Genomic DNA, 15,725 nt, shown 5'->3' with positions numbered 1-15,725 from the left:
ACTCAGTTTAAGATTGGTGTGAAGACCGTGATGCTGCTTCCTTCCCAGGATTGCCACACAACCAAGCCAGTGGCATTTTCTGCCTACAGCCCACCTTGAGCCTGTGGCTTCCTTCCTTCTCAACTCCAGCCTGATTCCTACTCCCTGTCCAACTGCAGCCAAGGTCATTTGGACCTGTGCTGCCCTACCGTGTGATTTTTCAGTGATTCTAATACTCCTCCCAGCCAAAAAGTTAGTACCGGGGAAGGGGGGTGGATTTTGACCTCCTGGAGAGTGTTGGGCCTCGGTTGGCTCATCTGTAAATCAGGAATGCTGATATTTGCCTTACCTCTGACTCCACCACCTATTAAGTGAATTAAGACCTACTTGTCCTCATTAGATCTTAGACATTGCTTCATAAAGTAGGTTAACCTTATCAGTATTCCCTGGCGTCACTGTCACATGCTCTGATAACTTCTCCTCTGCAAATCCTTAAACTCATGAAATTCACTGTTAATGATCACCTTCTAGTCTCTCTCCCCAACTAGATCGTTGGGTCCATAATGGCAGAAATTGCCTTGCTTACTAAAATCCCCCATGCCTAGCATGTAGTAGACTTGAGACATGTCCAGTGACTCACAGATGAGATATTGGATATGCCTGGTGCCGAACAGGTGCCTGGTCAGTACTACTCCCTCCTCTCCACTCCTAGAGAACACCAGTAAGCCAATCCCAAGACGTGAGGCCCTAGCATAAGGGCACACCAGGGCAGTGCTGAGCTTTCTTCTGGACCCTGAGTGGGAGCCACAATCAACTAGACATTTGGCAGCAGCAGTTAGCAGCTCAGAAACCCTCAAATCAAAAGAATTCCACCTGAGAATCCTCTAACAAAATACTAGTGCCAGCTGGGCCAGCCCATGGAGACTTCGTTCTAAATCATCTGGATTATGGTCTGGGCATTGGCATAGTTCAGTAATACCCGAGTTGATCCCAATATGCAGCCATAGAGGAGAACACTTGATTTGGTGCATCCACATTTCAGGTATGAAGGGGAAGCACAGGGGGAAGGAATTCGCCCAAGAACCACAGTAGCAACAGCAGAACTGGAGCTAGAACTTTGAGGAGCTAACTTTCCACCCACAGCTCCTCCCACTGCACCAAGTAACAAATTGAAATCCGCTTTCCTGGCATCAGACAAGGCTGGGGGCAGACGGCTTGTTTTTTCCACCCTGGAAAATCTGTTATTAAAAGCCTGTTTATGCAAGAAGGATATAATTTAAAGTGAATGAGTGTAATTCCTTTATCGCAATGAATATTAATTACAGGTAAACACAGCATCAGTATTCATTTAGAGAAGGATGGAGGCTGAAAAGCAGACTGCTCACACCCGGGCTGCCAATCACATCAGAAAGAAAGAGGATGACAGGACCCTGCTGGCAAAGTGTTGCTCTATTTTCCTCAGATTCTCTTTGATTAGAAGTTAGTCAAAATGCATATCTTCTATCAGGGCGGGCTCCGAGACTGTGGGCATCTGCATGGGCTCAGGTCTGCCTTGGTCAGGGCACCGCCTGTAGGAAGTTTTAAGCTGGAATGACTCTTCTTCATTTGGGGTGAGCATGTTGGAGGGGCAGCTGGCCGCTTGGGCCCTCCTGGGAAGGGAGAGGCCAAACAGACCCACCTCCAACCTTGGTGCTCTGGACTGTGTGCACTGGGAAATAGCAAAAGCACATCATTTCCCAAGAAAAATCCCCAAAGCTCTGGCAAGTCCCCAGATCTGATGAATCTGACTCATCCATGGAGGTTTTTGAAAATGTAGATTGCCAGGTTTTACCCTGGTCCCAATCAAAACTTTTACAGGCTGATGCCTGGGAATAAGCGTTTCAACAAACTCTCCTGTTAATTCTGATTTTTTACCAAGCTCAAGATCTTTGTTTTGCCAGGTGAATTAGGGTCTAGAGTATTCACTCATTGATTCTTTCATTCATCTGATAAGTATTAAATCTAGGCACGGTGGTAGTCATGGGTAAAGGCAGAGAGCAGTACTGTTTCTCAGTTCCTTGTGGTCTAGCAAGAGAAACTGACATGCAAGAAATGCAATTATAATACCCAGTGATGACTTCCATCATGGAGAGAAGAAAACATTAGTAGGGGGGCATAAAGGCAGGTGAACTCAGTTCTGACTGTGGCGTCCAAGAGTGCTTCACAAAGAAGGTGAGAGCTGGTGTGTGTAGCATGCTCTCCCAGCCAGGAAGGCGTTGAGCCTTGGAGACATGACTGGAAAGTGAATTTAACCAGAAGACAGAAAAAGTGGCTTTTCATGAGGTGGATGAGTGGATGAGTGCTAGGTTGATGACTGTATGGATGTCATGCACAGGCATTTGGATTTCACCATGTCAAAGAGGACAAGACATTCAGATGACTAACCTACACTCTGGTGGGTTATGGTGGGAATGCATTCAAAGACAGCACACTTGGAGCACCTGGCTGGTTCAGTCAAGAGAGCATGCAACTCTTGATCTTGGGGTCATAAGTTAAAGCCCCAGGTTGGGCACAAAGATTACTTAAAAAACAAACAACTCCCCCCAAAAAACAAAGACTGCAGGCTTAAATGCCTCTTCATAATATTGGACTTAACAGTTAAACAAACGTTTGGAGGATGTTGAAAGAAATGGCAAATAGAAAGTTGGCATCTACCTAGGAGCCAAGACAGTGAGTTGAGAGAAGCAGTATCTTGCTAGAGAAGCTGAGTGTGTCCTGAATAGTCAGGGAGGAGGCAAGAAGGCATTTCAGGCTAGGCTAGGCTTGGTGTTGGAACCTGCAGTGGTGGCGAGCAAGGGTGTTAACCATTATTATAGGTCAAGAAGGTCTTGATAGGCTTTTTTACCCTGAAGTTGTGAGCAGCCACCTGACAAGAGTAGAAGAAGGACAGGTTTGGCTACAACAATGCAGAGAGAGCAACAACATGGGTGCCAGGTCTGACGACTGGGAAGGGGTGAGCTCTGAACTCATATGGGTCCCATGTGATACATTCTAGAAGGAAGTAAATGCATTCTCTTCTTTATGAACTGGCCTTTACAATCAGCGTTTCTCATCTCTGGCAGGACCCATAGAGTTTGTCCATCTCCATGCCCCCCGCATGGAGATGGACAAGACGAATGTCATAAGGATGCAAGAACCTAGCAAGCTCATGCTGGAATCACCTGCGGAGTTTTATTTCTTTTTTAAGATTTTATTTATTTATTTGAGAGAGACAGAGCAGAGAGAGAGAGAGGGCACACGAGTTGGGGGGGGGGGGGTGGATAGGACCAGAGAGAGAAGCAGACTCCCCACTTGAGCAGGGAGCCCGATGTAGGGCTTGATCCTGGGACCCTGGAATCATGACCTGAGCCTAAGGTAGAAACTTAACTGACTGAGCCACCCAGGTGCCTCATTTTAAAGTTTAAAACCAGTAGTTTTAAAAACTACTGGTGTCTGAATTCCGTCCCAGAGGTTCTGCTCTCACTAATGTCGGGAGACGGAGGGAGGCTGCTATTGAGAGTCATAAGCACTGCCCAGCTGATCTGAATGTGAGGCAAAGCTTAAGCATCACAGCTCCATCCTTACTTAAACAGTCAATCAGTAGGTGTTAGAGGGAAATTAAGGAGTTACTCAGCGATCCAGGTGTCAGCTAAGACTGCTATTTCCATTCTAGCGGCCGAGTCTTTTTTTTCTTCTTTCATACGTAACTTGCTGACTTTCCTTTCAAACTCTGATATGCACATGAGAGTTGCAGTCCAAGCTATATAATAAATCTCTTTTTCTATAATCTCAAATTGAGCTGTATCTGTATTTCCCCGTTTTTAACAAAAACATTAACCTCCACTTCCTCCACATTATACATATGGATCATTTTGGATTTGAGATCTAGCATAATACCGATTTTTCTTCATAGTCAACAATGAGTAAGATTAATTTTTAAATTGTCTTTGTTTCTTTCTGCAACAATTCTCTTTTGTTCTTTTTTTCCTTTTTGCTAAACTAAAGCTTTCAGAAATTCTTAGGGTGAGAGCTGCTAAACAGACTTTGTATGTCTAAAATGCTGTTACTTCGACCTTACATTTTAATGATCATCTGGGTTTAGTATAGAATTCTGGGCTCAAAATCATTTTCTTTCCTAACATAAGATATGATCCCACTACTTCTTGTAGTCATTATCAACAATCACAAGCTTGTTGTTGATCTGATTCTTTCTTCTTCACAGGTCATCTGTTTTTTATCTGAAAGCTTTTAGATTGTGTTTTGCTTTTTGTTTCCCTTTCACTTCCCCAAATTTCACTAAGATGTGTCTAGGGTTGGCTTTTTTTTTTTTTTCACTCCCCTCAAAAGCGTGGGGTGTCCTTTCAATCTAAACATGTATCTTTCTCCGGCACTGGGATATTTTCTCCTATGAAATCTCTGATTTTCTCTCATCCATTTGCCTGATTCCCTCCATCCTGAACTTCTTCACAGAGATATTGGACTTCTGACTCTTTCCTCCAAGTAATCAGAACTTTCTCTAGATGTTTTATCTCTTGATCCTTCTGCTCTAAGAGCTGGCGGGATTGCTCAGGGACAACTCACAACACACTCACTTTCTCCTCACTAATGCAAAGAGAAATGTGCTCTGCCACCTCATTTATTGACTTTTTCCTTAACAAGCATTTTTCTATTCTAAGGTCCCTCGTTGGTATTTTTCCAGAACATTCCATTCTTGTTTCGTCAGTGTAAGTAGTAATTACATTTTCTCCATTTTTATTTATTCTATTTTCTCTTTCCCAGGGTATTAATTTTTCTGTTTGTTCAGTTCTGTTCCTTTCTTATACAATGTTTATTTTCCTTAAATCTTCAGCAATTCTTGGTAACATGCCCAGTTTCTATTACAGATTGCTTTTAAGGCCACCTGAGTGCCTTTTCCTTATCAAAATCAGATTCTAGCCCTGTGATGGGAGAGTGGGATGTGCTCTAGGCAATGAGTCACATCTGTGGCCAGACTGCTGGATGTGGGGGCTGCCAGCTACTCCTGGATATCACAGGGGCTGCCGTACCTTGCTGCTCTAGCACACAGAGGCACTGCCCGTTCTAAGGGCACTGGCCCATGCAGCTTGCTGCTTGGCTCAGTCAAAGGAGAAGATGATGATGGACAACGCTAGCAGTGGGTCTTGAGACCATCTAAACCTGGGGAATTACATTGCTGATGCCCACAAGAAGAGTAAATATGTCTCTCTGAATTTTACTAGCACTGGGTTCAGCGACAGATGAGGGATATATAGACAACTTAACCCACCATCAGAAAGACATGAAGCACTTCATTCTATTGCTCCTCTTTATTCTGGGGATATAACAATATCTACCTACATATCTATCTGTATCTGTACTATCTATACAGACATCCACAGAGATACTTACATAGATATATGCTGTATCTATCTCTACATGCAACTGTCTAGTATATATCGTAAAAGATGTACATAAAGTATGAAGTGTTTTACACAAGCCTTGGCACTTGAATGAAAGCTGCTATGAAAGAGCATTGTTAAGGGAATGTATTACTGTTACCAAAGGCCATAACTCTCTGCTTATTTTCTCTGTCTCTACTCTTTCTTGAAAATCATATTTTGAAGGAATTTTCAACTCCTTCATTTTCACTTTTTTTTTTTAAGGTTGATGAATACATGAACATTTTAAAGTGAGTTTAGACATTCTCATTGTAGAAAATATGGAAAGTACAGTAAAATCATATAAAGAAAAAAATTCAGTCATAAACCAATTATAACTAGCAATCTCAGATGCATAATTGATGAAGTACGGCTCAGGGAGAAGAAGTGGTGGGCCAACCATCCATCGGGCAGTAGGTCATCGGCTAAGCCTCCTCCGTACCAGTCCTCTATATTTCCCTCTGAAACAGGAAGACGTTGGTGTTTGTCTCCCGGAATTCAAGGTTGGCCGCAAGCCTGGGTGGAGTAATGGAGTCATTCAAGAAGCTCAGAGGAGCCCTCAGTTCTGCCTGCTTGTGCCCTCCTTCCTGCTCATAATCATGTTGGTCACAGCAACGTCTGCCTCTTGAATTCCATGGCTTCTCAGAGCCAAAGAAATTCTGCTCTTCGCTTGTCTGAAAGTATTAGCGTGGCAGGTGTCTTGTCATTACAGGTGTGGATGCCATGCCAGGACCTGTCTCGGGGAGGGAAGTGGAGGGAGCTGTGGGGGCTGTGCAATTATTCCCTTGTGCAGTCTAGAAAACTCCTCTAGAATAGCTGCAAGGTCACCTCCAACTTGAAGCCCTCCTTTCCCTGCCCAGACAGTAAACCCCATGTCTGTGCTCCTTAGCAGTTAGTCCCTTTCCCCTCGCCTCACTGATAGAGTTTTTGTTTGTTTGCAGGTCTGTACTACCTGATGGATTATGAACTTCCTAGGGCAAGGATCCAACAGCTAGCACAATTCCAAATCCGTAACAAGGACTCTATAATCATTTGATGAATGGATGACTGAATATTTGAATGAATAAATTTTACTGAGGATCTTTACCAAATATTTCAGAGGCATTTTTGTTGATACAGAAATACCTCAAGAACAAATAAGACAACTTCACCTACTGTACAATGTATGATGTGAACAATTGTGTATTTCATAACTAAACCATTTAACCAGACTGTCTTCTAGTAACATAGACATCTGTTCCCTGACTTACCCACAGTAAGGGTGGAAAACATGTGAGGGGTCATTTGCTCTGACAAAACAATTATTGCTTGAATATATACTACAAAATCCCCCAGAGGATTGCTAATCTAGGTTCCTGAACTTCTCCAGCAACAGCAATACACCTGCTCTCCTATTCATCCTACTTCAAAATTAGCAAAACACTATTTTTAAAGAAAGTATCTTAGGAAACAGAAAGAGAATTGAATTTAAAATTAAAGGTTTAGAGGGGCAGCTGGGTACCTCAGTCAGTTATGCATCAGACTCTTCATCTCAGCTCAGGTCTAGACTTTAGGATCATGAGTTCAAGCCCAGCATTTGACTCCACACTGGGCATGGAGCCTACTTTTAAAAAACACGTGAATAAGAAATTTTTAAATATTGAAGTTTTAGATTTGAAGCTCAGGTTACTCTTAACTGGATGCTAGGTTTATCTCTTTACTATTCTAAACCTCATTTTCTTATCTTGGAAATAGGAATACCAATAACTGCCATTGTAGGATGGCTATGGATAAAGTGTGAAAATGAATATATAAAAGTATTTGGGGAACAATGAAACATCATATATATATTTAAGAGAAGAAAGGAAGTGAGGACGGGAGGTTAGTAGAAAACAGGTATCTATCCTAAATAAAAGAGAATATCTGTCGGAATCAAGGAGAAAAGATCCTTCTCCCGAGAGAGGAAACCACCGGAATCATGGAATGTTGTGTTAGAGGGATCAGGAAGCTTCTGGTTCTAAATGATTATGAGCTAAGTCAGTGGAAAGAACAGTCCCCAAACTAATCTGATGCCTCCCCTGTCCTGCTTTTTTCCTGCCACCTTTCTGTTCCTGCCTCTGGGAACATGTGCTCTGAGCTGCACAGCTGAGTGTGGATTCTGATTCTGCTACTGACTGAACCCCTGAAAGCACTTCACTTCTCTATCCATCACTTTCCTCATCTGTACAATGGATTGATCATAGTATCTGCATATAGGGTCCTCTCTTCCCTCTTACCCAGTTTTACTTCCAGTATATCAGTACAACTGCCTCAGTTTACTCTCAACAACTTTCTCCCTTTCCCCAACCGCCCCCCATCACACACACAGAACTTGCTTTGCAAAACCATAGCTCCAGTAAATCCCAACCCTCCCCGCACTCCCTGCTGCCCCCATGCGGCTGAGTGGAGCATGAGAAAAAATCAACACCACACCCACCGCCCAGTTTTAGATAGAGGACCAAGAACCACAGGTGTGCCCATAAACTGCCCAACTGTCATGCTCTTATTCACTTAGACTCCTCACTCTCACCCCTTGGAAACAACTTCACAACATCCCCTCTCCTCAATCTGCCTTTGCCGGCTCTCTGAGCTAATGACCTTGCTTTCCACATCTCTGAAAAAATGGAAGCAATCAGAAGGTCACTTCCGCAGACTTTCACAAATGTATCTACAAACCTGCCAGCATTTTCAAACAAGTACCCTACCTTCTCTCCTATTACTAAAGATATATTGTCCCTCCCCTATCTAAAGCTATTATGTGTTGAATTGTGCCCTCTAAAAATTTGTATGTTGAAATCTTAACCCCCAGCACCTCAGAACATGCCCTGATTCAGAAATAGGGTTGTTGCCAATGTAATTAGTTAAGATGAGGTCATTCTGGAGTAGGGTGGGCCCCTAATTCAATACCACTAGTGTCCTTATACAAAGGGGAAATTTGTTCACAGTCGTGCACACAGGAAGAACACCATTTGAACAAGAAGGCACAGACAGGGTGATATGCCTGCAAGCCAAGAAATGACAAAGATTTCCAGCAAACCACCAGGTAGGGAACACATTCTCCTTCACAGACCTTAGGGGGAACCAACCCTGCCAACTCCTTGACCTTGGATTTCTAGCCTCAGGGACTGTGAGGCAGTAAATTTCCATTGTTTAAGCCACCCAGTTTGTGTACTTCATGATGGCAGCCCTAGAAATCTATGACAAAAGCCAGCCCTTCAGTGACCTAAAGTGACAGTATTCTTACCCCGTTTAGACTATCCAAAGGCATTGTTCCAACAGTACTCCCCTTTTTCTCCTAGAGCCTTGATTTGCCTCTCTCTGCTTATTCTCGTGTTGATAGACTCATTGTGTCCAATTCCTCTACTATTTTCTCTTAAACACACTCAAACTAGGCTTGCTTACCCTTTACTCCACAGAAGGGGGTTCTTGTCAAGGTCATCAATGGCCTCCACATGGCTAAACCCAAGGGCCACTTCTGGGTCTTGTGCCTGTCTGCACCACCAGTGACATTTGACACAGGGGATCCTTGCTGTTTCCTTGACAGTTTCCCTTCCTTGGCTTCTGGGATGACACACTCCAGGCTTTGGCCTTCTTCTCTTACTGTTCCTTCTCCTTCTTCTGGGGGGGGTTCCCCATCTTCTCCCAGACCCAGGATGTGGGAGACCCCAAGGCCCTGTCCTCAGTCCACCCTCTAGCTATGCACACTGCCTGGGTGAGCTCATGCAAGCTCAAGGTTTTAATTACCATCTATGTGCCAACAACCTCTAAATTTATACCTCCAACTGGCTTTCTCCCCTGAACTCCAGGCTCACATATCCAACTGCCCACACCAGTAAACACCACATGTCCCAAAATGACCTCTGTTCTCCTCCAAAAGCCCAATCACTAGCATTCTCTAACTTGCCTAAGGGAAACACCATTCTTCAGATGCTCAGGCTGAAAACTTCTGTTCATTTTTAATTCCCCTCTTTCCAACCACAGATCCAAGAAGTCCTATTAACTTTACATTTAAAATATATCTAAGCCTTTCTCACCCCCTCTGCTGATCTATCATCATCTCTCACTAGGATCATTGCAGTAGACACCCCCACTAGTCTCTCTCCTCCTGCGTTGCACCCTATACTCTATTCTCAACACAGCAATCGGCGAAATTCTGTAAAACATAAGTCACATCAAGTCAAATCCTCCAGTGCCTCCCAATTGATTAGAGAGAAAGCCAAACCCTTACAGTAGCTCCCTAAGACTTGCATGGCTTCTGCCAACCTTCTGCCAACACTTACATCTCTGGCCTTAACTCCACCTTAATTCCCTGGTGCCTCTACTCCAGCCATGGAGCTCCTTGGTTCTAGAGCACCCAGGCTGTTCTTAATGCAGAATCTTTGCACTGGCTGTTCCCTCTACCTGGAACACTGGTCCCCCAGATAACCACAAAGGCCTACCTGGACCAACTATATATGACTCATCCCTGCCTTCAGGTATTCCGTTTTCCTTCCTTTGGTCCATCACTTCCTAATATACAATGCAATTTACCTGTTCATTATAGTTATGGTAAATGTCCTGTCTCCCTTTACCAGAATGTAAGCTCTGGAAGGCAGGGATTTATTCTTCTGTTTTGCTTATTTATATACATACTAAATGCCCAATAAATATTTGTTGAATGAGTAAATAAATGAGTGGCTAGGTAGAAAGGGTTTAGAAGAATGGTTCATGGCACAAAGTAAGTGCTTAATAATTATTAACTATCATCAATATTGCCTCCATTACTCAGATCAGATTTCACAGCATGCAGATCTAGGAACTTGGCTGGCAGAGTGTCCCCCAAAAGGGAAGACATTGAGCAATGGGGAGGGGGAAGACTTGCCGGGTAATGAAGCTTATCCAGGCCTCATTTATTTCCAGTTGACTTGCATGGGCTTCTTTGGGTTTCCTCCAATTGCTCTCTGGTGCCAACCTTGGATGGATCCCTTGGCCTTACCCTGCTGAAATCACTGCTCTGTGCTTCTCAAGAGAACCTCAGGCCCAATTGAGCTAGGGGGAAATAAAAATTAATAACCTCAAAGAATTCTTAGCCTATTTCTGCTGTTCCCTCATTTTCAGGATTTTTCTTTCTTTTTTTTTCCTTTCCAGTCTTTAAGAGGAAATAGGAGAATTAAGCCCAAGCCCAAGAGCTCATAATACTTAATGTTGGTGAGCAAAGCAGGGGAAGATGTTGTAGAGCCTGTCAAGACATTGGAGCCATCTGTAGAGAATACAAATGGGTTTTCATCTGTTTTTGTTTTGATGAAAGGATTTGCAAGGGAATTGATTTAATGTGGCTTATGTTTTTGCAGGACGGCCCTGGCTGTCATTTTGAAAAGAGAGTGTAAGGAGCCAGGGTTTAAGTACAGTTTGGGGTCCAAGTGCCTGGAAGGATGGGGACCTCGCAACAGCCAACAGGACACATGGGACACCCTCAGTGTGCTGAAGAGATGTGTGTGAGTTGGAACAGGGGCAGAGACACTGTTGCATTAGGTCAACTGTTTTGTACACAACATACTGCACGTACGTTTTCCCTAAAGCAGGGCAGACAGAAGTTCCTTAACTTTCTCAGAAACAGGAGAGAAGGGTTCATCCTCAGAATTCCTAACCATTCTTTCCTGTGTTCCCTGCCCTTTGGCTCCGCCCAGGAAAACGAGTTTCCTCAGTAATCTCTACAGAAGAGAATAACCCCCGTCTTCTATTCTTTAATAAAAATGTGATTTTTAGTGATGGGCATCCCCTTCCCCCCTTTCCTGAATGAACTCAGACCTTTTACATATAGCTCAGTGGGACTGGAAAGCCCACCTAGTAAGAGGAGTGGATATTCAAATGACTGAACGGGCTGTGGAGGGAAGGAAGGGATTACATTTTACATTTCTCAACACTTGAGGTGTGGCGTCCTGCTCTGGTCCAGAATCCTCTGGGTTTGTTGGGTGTCTGGGGCCACTCAGTGTTAGCCTGTCCACTGACAGGCTCTCACCCAGGGATGAGCCTGGCCCAGAAGAAAGCCTTGCTGGAGATGAAAAGGGGACGTGGGGGTCCAGGGACTCCCAGCTCCCCACCACTACTATTAGTGTCCTTTGTATACATAACCTAGGGTTGTAGGAATTTAGAACCACACAAAGCAGTAGGGTCAGCAGGAAGCCTTGAACTGGTTGTCTTTGGTATCGTTTTACCTGGAAGGCTTGGGACACTGCAGGGAAGAAAACACGTAAAATCAAGGCTCTTGCTGGCACCCAGGACACCCGGAATGGGCTCAATGACAGCCAGAAGTGAGCCTGCACGTGGCCCCAATGTCAAGGACTTTGTTCAGAGGTGCTGGGTTACAAAGTTTTCCAGTGACTCACTGCTTTCTAGATCAAGGTGCTATCAATGTCATGCTCATCCTGTCCCATTTGCCTTCTTAAAGGAGCAAAAGGAAATGGAACTAAAGTTTCAAATTGGGCATGTTTGTAGCCCTGGGAAGAACCATGCAGATCTGGCTAGGGGATATCACAGATCACATGTATATAATCGTTAAAAAGGTTAGGGACAGATGTCCCAGACTGAGCAGGGCCTACCTCCAAGCAGAAGGTACGTGGGATGTGATGAGGGAAGTGGTTGTCTTCTAGGAATGTCCCCTAAACAGGGCCATCACACACCTGTCATCTTTGACACTTGAGGAGAGACATGTGGACTTTCCAAATGCTCCTCAGTGATAAGAGAAGGACCTTTGCTACTGGGAGTGGACTTGGCAATGGGTTACTCTGACCAAGTAGCAGACTTCAAGGGCAGGGACAGAGCTTCAAACAGGGGCCCAGAGGGGCACCTGGGTGGCTCAGCTGTTAAGCGTCTGCCTTCAGCTCGGGTCATGATCCCAGAGTCCTAGGATCAAGCCCCACATTGGGCTCCCTGCTCTGCAGGAAGCCTGCTTCTCCCTCTCCCACTCCCCCTGCTTGTGCTCCCTCTCTCGCTGTGTCTCTCTTTGTCAAATAAATAAATAAAATCTCAAAAAAAAAAAAAAATAGGGGCCCAGAGATTCAGATTTCAGTCTTGGGGCTGATGGAGCTGCCGCTGAACCTTTGTGACATGAGATAGTCATTTTCTATCTCTAGGCCTCAGTTTCCTTATCTGTGACATGGACAAGATGATCCCATGACCTCTTCAGGTAATAATTGGGTTCAGCCCAACATATCATGAGGGGACTGCTCTGACATCAAAGTGGAGGCTGGACTGGAACAATGTTGCCTGGAGGCCAGGAGATGAGCTACTATTAAATTACCAATGGTCTGAGCAACAGCTGTATCAGCTAGGAACTGCTGAGTAACAAGTCACCCTAAGACTTCCATCTACTATTTTTCAAAATCTACAGGTCACCTAGAGGTTGTGCTGACAGGCCTTACCTGGCTAGTCTTGACTGAGCTAATGCAAGTGTCTGTGGTTGTTCAGCTGGAAGGTTGGCTGGGGACTCTCTGGTCAGTTACATCACATCTGTCCAGCAGCTCAGCCCAAGCAGGCTCTCATGACAGGGACAAAGGTCCAAGGAAGAAATCAGTCATTTTTCTTTTTAAACCTCTGCTTGCATTGAGTTTGCTACTGTGCTGTTTTCCAAAGGGTCCAGGATGAGCCGAAATTCCACCTGAGAGACACAACCAGAGGGCACAGAAACAAGGAAGTATGAAAATCAATGCTCTGCAGAGGTGGGTGGAGGAGAAAGGATGGGTGCAAGAGATACTGGGGAGAAAGGCAGAAGATGGCTTCCTGTCAGCTGTGACCTCAACACATTTCAAACACTTGGACTAGCAAGGGGGGGTTGGAGTGAAAGGAAGGCTAGTTTCAGGTTATTGAGAGTTTGTCCTTGAATAGACCCCACACCTGAGTGACCAGGAAACAAGATGGGGCAGAGTCTGTAAAAGTATTCTTGTGGAAGGTGCTAGGCCAGCTGGGGGTGCACAGGTGAAGGTTGGTGCTGGGAGTAGATACTCCTGAAGCAGGAATTCAGAGCTCCCTGCTGTAAATTCTTCTGCTCAAAGCCCTGTTCTCTATAAACAAGTCTCATTTTGGTTTTTTGTTTGTTTGTTTCTTTTTGTTTTGCTTTGCTTTGCTTTGTTTTAAAGATTTTATTTATTTATTTAACAGCAAAAGGTGAGGGCGCAGGGCAGGGGAGGCTATGAAGCTAGGCACCCAGCACTGATGAGGGAAAGGAAGACAAGCTTAGGACAAGGCAGAAACTGACACACCAGGAGCCACACCACACCCCCAATGGGATATACAGGACATTCCTCAAGCACTCTTGGCTGCCCTAAAGGGAAAACAGTTAACTTATAGAGATCACAGTCCTGTAAGACCAGAGTCTCCCTCAGTTTACTAATGTCCTAATGATTTTCAAGGAAGAAGCTTTCTTACCAATAGCCTAACTTCCAGAGACTCATAACTCTTCTTTCCTGAAGTCCTAACAGAGCAATCCCCTCCATAAAATGGAGGGAGTCTGAGGCAGAAGGAAATGTAAATAAAACTGAATTCCTTTTAAACCTGCAGCCCATTGATGAGGACTTGTGATAGGAGGAAGGTAACATTCTTCCAGAAGTTCCCAACTATCTTAATGTTAGTGCCTTGCTGGAGGGGTAAACAACCTTAACCTGACCATGGCAAGGCCTTGAGTATCCTGTGAGTCTTTTTTAGCATATGAAAGTTCTTTAGGAAACCGCCCTTTTCCTTACCTCCCCCAATCCCATCCTGTATGATCAGCCATCCCTCAGAACCCCCGGTGCAGCATCTCTTTCTGCCCACGGGTCCTGTCTCCATGCTTTAATAAGCCACCATTGTGCACCAATGACGGCTCAAGAATTCTTTCTTGGTCACCAGATCACCACACTGAACTCCACCTATGTTCCAAAACTACATCAGCATCGGCAAAGGGGAGGGCAGTGGGATTGCGGAGACAAACCCTCAAGAGACAAGGAACCCAGGGCGCCCTGGGGTGCTGGGGTGCCCGGGATATCCCACCTACATTCTCCACAAGATCTCCCTTCCTTGTCCAAACCTCCATGGTGGGGACTTTGTGGCTTGTTTAAATAATAGAGATCTCAGTCTTGCCAGTTTATCTCCCAGAAGACAGAGTACGAGGGAGGAAGGAGTACAGGCATGGCCGGCCCCTTGGCGACTGTCCATGGACTGGGGCTGAGGGCCATCACCTTCGTTTGGAGGTACTTTCCCGTATTTGTGACATTTGTGACCCAGAGTCTGTGTCTCCTGCCATGATGGGCCACAAAGTAATTCAAACCAAAGGAGTGGGAGAGCGTAGGGCAGCCGAGCACTAGAATCAACAGAACATATTCAGATGTATTTTCAGATTGGATTCTCAAACTGCCCTACACTGTCACTTCATCGAGACAGAGAAGTCCTGTCTGTCTCATCCCCTGTATCCACAGTGCTTGGAGTAGTGAGAGGCACATAACAGTTGTCCCATGCATATTTACCAAATAAATAAACCTTATGAAGCAAGAAAGACAAGTCATTATCGCCATTTTATATCTGACGTCTAGAGTCTTGCTGTTGATAAATGGAGGAGCCAGGACGGGATGGAGACTCTCATCCCAAGGTCGCTGCTAGTTATTTTGTCCTGGGATGCTTCTAGGTCTTTAGATTCAGAGCATCCCAAAGATATGAATGTGTGGAGCAGCCACACAGTGCACAGAAAAGCAGGCAGCACCCTTGGAGTTTTCTAGCACAGAGAAAGCTTTACAAGCTCAAGACGGAGGGGTGGACGAGGAGCTGGCGAGAAGCTCCAGGTTCTCCTCGTGCAGAGGTACATTCCCAACAGGCAGGCAGGGCCCAGCTGGGAACATTTGCAGCTCTTCAGCCTCCCCTGGAGCCGAGCTTCAGAAAGAAGTTTCTGGGCAGCTGGCGTGCTCACATGAAAAACCCAGATCCGAACACATCAGCGTTCCAGCTAACTGGTCTGTGCACGGACCACAGTCTAGATACCTGCCATCCTAAGACTTGGGACCCATCATTGCCACTACTTGTTCTCTGGATGGAAATAACTGTCTCAGAAAGAAATAGTCTTACTAGAAATTAAGAAGCTGATGTGCATAGCTGGCCATCAAGAATGACTACACAACATCAGTTCTTAAGGTCGAGGGGAACCCTGAATGGTCCCTAGGCAAAGGTCTGGAAGCAGCTGGAATAACATGTGGATCGTGAGTGTTCTGAAGGAGAGGGTCCGTGCTCTCATCGGATCCTGACAGAGGTCTCGGATTCAATCCAGCCGCATCA

General features: G+C 45.0%; 1 long non-coding RNA gene across 1 annotated transcript in view; it reads right to left on the bottom strand.

Annotated features, from left to right (window-relative positions):
* LOC309846064 overlaps positions 1-15,725 on the bottom strand; it is a 495,527-nt gene that overhangs the window by 187,740 nt on the left and 292,062 nt on the right. The window lies entirely within an intron of this gene.

Source organism: Mustela nivalis, assembly GCF_964662115.1.
Source record: "Mustela nivalis genome assembly, chromosome: 1".
Lineage (NCBI taxonomy): Eukaryota > Metazoa > Chordata > Mammalia > Carnivora > Mustelidae > Mustela > Mustela nivalis.
The sequence above is the reverse complement of the archived record's forward strand: the minus strand, read 5'-3'. Positions and strand labels throughout refer to the sequence as shown.